This window comes from Choloepus didactylus, chromosome 26 (assembly GCF_015220235.1).
Source record: "Choloepus didactylus isolate mChoDid1 chromosome 26, mChoDid1.pri, whole genome shotgun sequence".
Lineage (NCBI taxonomy): Eukaryota > Metazoa > Chordata > Mammalia > Pilosa > Megalonychidae > Choloepus > Choloepus didactylus.
In genome coordinates this window covers 13,172,190-13,178,096 of record NC_051332.1, presented here as the reverse complement: position 1 = coordinate 13,178,096, position 5,907 = coordinate 13,172,190, and the positions used below count along the sequence as shown (strand labels likewise).

Genomic DNA, 5,907 nt, shown 5'->3' with positions numbered 1-5,907 from the left:
AGATTGGAAAATGATATCAATGAAGGAAAACATGATAATAAAATTAAAGGAAAAGGAAAGTGAGGAAAGATATCAAAAGAACTAAATCATAAGAACATTCCTCAGAACATAGGAAAAGAGTTAAAAAGAAACACCTGGTGAAAACTGAAGCTTTTTGTTATAAACAGATCTAAAACTAGTACACTATAGCACATTTTTGTGGAATTCCAAATATTCATAAATAGAGAGACTTTTATGAGATCATTCAGTAACAGGGGGAATAAAAGGAAAATACTAATGATGGTGAATTTTATTGGGATGAGCCCCAAACACAGATACCTGTGTTGGGGGAAGGAATGGGGGGGGGGACATTCATATTCTAAGGAAAATCAATTTCCAACGTAATTTCTTCACAAAATCAAAGCAGCTTAGTGGGTAGAATTGCCACATATCTATATAGGGTTGCTTGTTTTTTGCTTTGACCCTTCAACTTGGAACATTATTTTGTTGGTTGTAAAATAATAGGTTTAAAACTATATTCTTCTAGCTGCAGTGAGCACCTTAGGCTCTCACCCTCAACTTTTACCCTCCAGTCCTGGGAGCTCAGTGGGTCTGGGACTCCCATCCATGCTGGTGCAGGTGCAGGCATGTGGCTGTGGGAGGAGCAGGGGGGCCTACTGGGCCCCTTCTCCTTTCTGCTGGTGTTGGTGCTGGTGGTTACACACAGCCCCTTCAATTCCTGCCTCCTCACCAGCAGATTCTACATCCTGCTGCACTTCTTCAGCTTTGAGCCTGTGCCTTCACACAGGGCCCTACTGGTGCTCAAGCCCCAAGGTCACATCTCCCACCACTGCCCACCATGGTGGTGGGCATGATGTGCATGAGAACACCCTGGCAGCCATTCAGCAGCTAAGAATGGAGTAACTGGTGTGGAGCTGGACATTGAGTTTATGTTTGATGGAATTCCTGTCTTAATACATGACAGCACAATAGACCGGATGACTGATGGGACTGGTCAGTTTTGTGATTTGACATTTGAACAAATTAGGAAACTTAATCCTGCAGCTAATCACAGGTTAAGGCTGCTGATGCTCTAAAAAAAAAGTTTATATGGAGTTTCCTCAAGTATACAATAATAGTATCATCTGCTCTTTCTTGCTGAAGTTATCTCTAAGATGAGACAAACTGATCAGAATGTAGTAATGGTTTTAATTCATTGACCATGGAGCCTCAGCTACACAGGAGATGGGACATCCTGCTTTGATTGTTTCTGGAAGCAGTCCCTGCTTGTCATAATCGACATTATGCTCAATTGGAGCATGCATATCTTGTACTTATGGAGAATTTCAGCTTTCCTTATGCAAAAGGATTTTGTATCCCCAGCCTACTGGAAGAAGTCATCAACTAAAGGAATTCAGGTCATTGCTTGGACTGTCAATACCTTTGAAGAAAAAAGTTACTACAAATCCCATCTTGGTTCCAGCTATATCACTGACAGCATGTTGGAAGACTGCACATCTCACATCTACACTCTTGCCCTGTGGGGGGAAATGTGGGTTTAGAAACTACCTGCCAGCCTCATGCAAGGATATCAATGTAAACTTTTTGGTAGCCTAAGTCCTGGGGGACCAGGTGGATCTCACAGCAGTAGTTGGCAAATGCATTTTTATCTGAATGAGAGCCATACCCAGTCCATGGAATGTCTGATTTCAGCACCCTTGTTCTTGGAAAATCTAGGTCTGAGAAAAGGCACAACATCTCCTGCCCCAACCTAGCTGAGGTGCATATGGAGACCCAGTGAGGATAAGAACTGATTGAGTTGTGCAACATGAGGATGCAGATGCAAATGCATGAGAAATGCTTGATTCCTCCAAGTTGACATTTTAAAACTTGCCACACTTACATGTACTTATGTTAAATAATTTTTATTCACTTACATTAACAATGTACTGTGGATATCAAATCTATGGCCATACTAATAAAATCATTAAAAGGAACACTAAAGGAAACAAAGAAACCTATTTTCTCTCAAAAATTAAAGTTGCAAAATAATTTCTTTATCTGGACAAATATTTCATTCCAATAGTGTATGCTAAGCATAAAAATAGAATAAATTATTGCTAAATCTAAAGAGGTATTTTAGGCTTCACAGTAGAAAATAAACTCAGAAGTTGAACTTCACTCCAAACTGTGCCACCAACTCCTTTGTCCAAGCCTAATCAACTCCACAACCTCACAATAGGAGCCATGAAATGCTTTTCTGCCCTCCTTTACAGTCAGCTTCCTTAGTCTAATTCTGTGAAAGAGTGGTCAAGTTCAAATATAAGTTGATTCATTTCCCTCCTCTATTAAAATAATATGCAGTTTTCCTCCCAGTAATGATGCAAATAAAAGATATTTCCCAGGATCAACAGTGTGATTAGCCCACAATTTCCTCTTTCACTCATCACATTTTAGGATCTACTTGCTTCAGAGGGCTGCACTGACCTCTTTTGGTCACTCTATGATGAATGAATAATTGGAACCTGCAGTTAATTATAGTTAAATCCATAGCCATGAAAACCAGTGACAGAAAAAAAATATATGACATAATGCTTTCACTTATTACTCAGTTAGATTTTATTATGAGCTGATACCAATTAAGAAAGTCAATGTAGACAAAGGAAACACTATTTTCCCATTGGAATCAAACAGTTTGATAAATTTAATTTTTAAACAATGTTTGAGCTCATGGGATACCAGAACCTGAGGCAAAATGATCATACTTTTGAGCTCCCTAGTTTCTGACAACACAGACCATAATGGATCCAGATTATGGAAGCATCATGTGAGTTTTCAAAGAAATCAACACATTCTATTACCTGTAGTGTAATGAAAGTTGACAATCTCTGTCTTTGTGATCAGTGACATGTTTTTCTAGTAGCAATCCTCAGAACACAGATGGAATCTTCATGTACCAGGTCTGCAGGAATGCTAATGTCACTATTTTTAGAAGTAAATTCACTTTCAGATATAAAGGTAACCTGAAGAATACAATAGTATTTAAAAATTTTAGTTATGTATTTTAATATTTAGCTTAATAAGCTGTGTGTTTAATATTAAATGGAATGGTAGTGATTAAAAAATCATAGCTGAGAAGTAATGAAGGAAGGAAATTTAAAATAATGATATTGTTTTCTGACAGAAGGAGGTATGATTTTCAGCCTGTAAAATATTATTGGCAATTACTGAGTCAGATAGCATCACTAAAGTCCCTATCTTTGAGATAATTTTCTCTGACCATTTTACTTTCCTTACACCAAAAAAGGCAGATAGGTATGGATAAATTAGAAATCAATCCACCTATGACCATGAATATTTTACTCAAATATGCAGGAATTATGGTTGATTTCTTTATGATTAATTTATGATAGTTTTTAAAGAAGAACAGCAGCATATTTTACTATTATTAAAAATTTAAATCACGCAAAAATTGTTACATATTTGACTGGAATATATCCTTGTCCTTATTTATTTTTCTCTTTAATAAAATATGTAGAATTTCTTCCCCTAATAAACTGATAAATTATTATAATTTTTAAATCAATGACCAACAAATATTCTGGAATTTTTTCACTACCCTCCACAAAGGAGAGAGAATGAGCATGCTCTTTACAGGGAGTTAAAAGGGAGAGTATGGGAAGGTGAAATTCACATGAAGATTACAGAAAGAAAAGAAACTGGTAAATAGAGGCATCAACTTATTACTGCAAAGGAATCTTTGTCTGCACTAATTCATCACATTGAGACCATATGAATTAAGCCACAACCTTGTGTCATCCCTTCTCCCCTGCTAAAATATTTATATTAATCTTATGAGAGGATAAAGAAACATAAAGCAGGGTAATTGGGAGTGTGAGTCACATGAAAGTTGTTATACAATAGTTTTAATATTTCAGATGTACAGTAGATAATTCAAGAGCTGAAATAATTGAAGTGTGAATAGAAAGAGAATAAAGAGCTTGTGGGGAAAACATAATTACTAATCCTATTATATACAGGGAAATGTCAAATGGAAGCTAATAAATAAAATTAATTTGTGGTATATGAGGCCAACAGTCTCAGCTCATATATTGTAGGAACTTTGATAGCTACAGCAACCAGGTGATGAGCCTTATAGAAGTAGAGGTATAATAGATAAATGAAAAAAAATGGGGTATGATGAAGGAGAAAAAATAAAGCCAGCAATCATCTAAAAGACATTAAAATTTCAAATTATGAGAACCACTCTAAACTGAATGTTCTGTAGAGAACAATCAAGTTAAAGATTTTATAGAGTACATGAGGAATTTCAAAAATATTTTTTTTCATTTTTTTCTCAGAATTGTTTACTTTTGAATGCCTAGGATGGTATGTAGAATCTGAAGTTGCATTAGTCATTGGAGAGTATGTAGGGACAGCAAGGGTATTTAGCAGCTGTTAGTTTGTCATTTGGTTTTATCTACATAATTGGGGAGGTTTTGCATGGTCCATGGAATCTTTTCAGTAATTCAGCATTTTTCACAGAATATATTTGGAGAGTATTATAACAGCAGATTTATGTGTACTGAAGCTAAATTGACTCAATAAAACTAAATTAACTAGGAATGACTGAGAATCAATACACTGAATGAAGTAAGGAAATTTTGGGTAAGTTGATTTTGTGATTACCGTGTATATATTTAATATTGAAAGACTTCTTATTGATGATGCTTTATTTTTTTTTTAAAAATAGACTGTCAAAGATGATTGATAAATCTCACGGTTATGACTGAATTTATTCTAATGGGATTTTCTACAAATCAAAATGTGTACATTTTGCACTCAGTGCTCTTCTCAATTATTTACTTGTGTGCCCTGATGGGGAATGTCCTCATTATCATGACCACATCTATAGACCAGCACCTCCACACACCTATGTATTTTTTATTGAAGAATTTATCCTTCTTGGATTTCTGCCTCATTTCAGTTACAATCCCAAAATCCATTGTCAATTCTTTGACCCACAATAAATAAATTTCATTCTTTGGCTGTGTCATCCAAGTCTTTCTGGTGATATTTTCAGCAACTGCTGAGCTGTTCCTTCTCACATTTATGTTCTTTGACTGCTATGCTGCCATCTGCCATCCTCTGCACTATGAAGTCATCATGAAAATGGACACATGTGCAGATGGTAGTTGTGTCTTGGCTGGGTGTGGGTCTGATTTCTGTGATGCACACAGCTTGTACCTTATCCATATCCTACTGTCAGTCCAATGTGGTTCATCAGTTCTTCTGTGACATTCCCCAGTTATTAGCTATTTCTTGATCAGAAAATGTAATAAGAGAATATGTGCCCATTGTCATCAATGTAGTGTTGGATTTCTGCTGTTTTATTTTCATCCTTGTTTCCTACTTCTACATCTTCTCCACTGCCAAGAAGATTCCATCCACAGAAGGCCAGTCAAAAGCCTACTCCACTTGCCTTCCATACCTGGTGGTTGTTGTATTATTTCTCTTTACAGGCTTCATTGCTTATCTAAAGCCAAATTCAGGATGTTCTTCTATTTCTGACCTTGTAATTTCTGTGTTCTACACTATGGTACCCTATCCTTGAATCCCATAATATACAGTCTAAGAAACAAGGCAATGAGAATGACTATGCGGGTGTTGATTGAGGGAAAGTTCATCAAAAAATAAAAGTTTCCTTCTTTTGTATTAATAGCAAATATAATCTACAAATATATACCTGCCTTGCCTTCATTTTTAACTCCAACATACCAGTAAAATATTTTGAAAAAGAACCTTCTCCTTCATTATTCATTGGACAAAATTTTTATGCTTTTCTATAATTATATAAGCTTCTGTAATCCCTATAATTATGAATCCAATAGACAATCCCCTTCTTGAATGGCTTTCAGAACCTGGATT

General features: G+C 35.8%; 2 pseudogenes; both read left to right on the top strand.

Moving 5' to 3' along the window:
• Window positions 1-626: 626 nt before the first annotated feature.
• On the top strand, window positions 627-1,541 carry LOC119520773 (annotated as a pseudogene).
• Window positions 1,542-4,752: 3,211 nt separating this feature from the next.
• LOC119520813 lies at window positions 4,753-5,676 on the top strand (annotated as a pseudogene).
• Window positions 5,677-5,907: the final 231 nt, after the last annotated feature.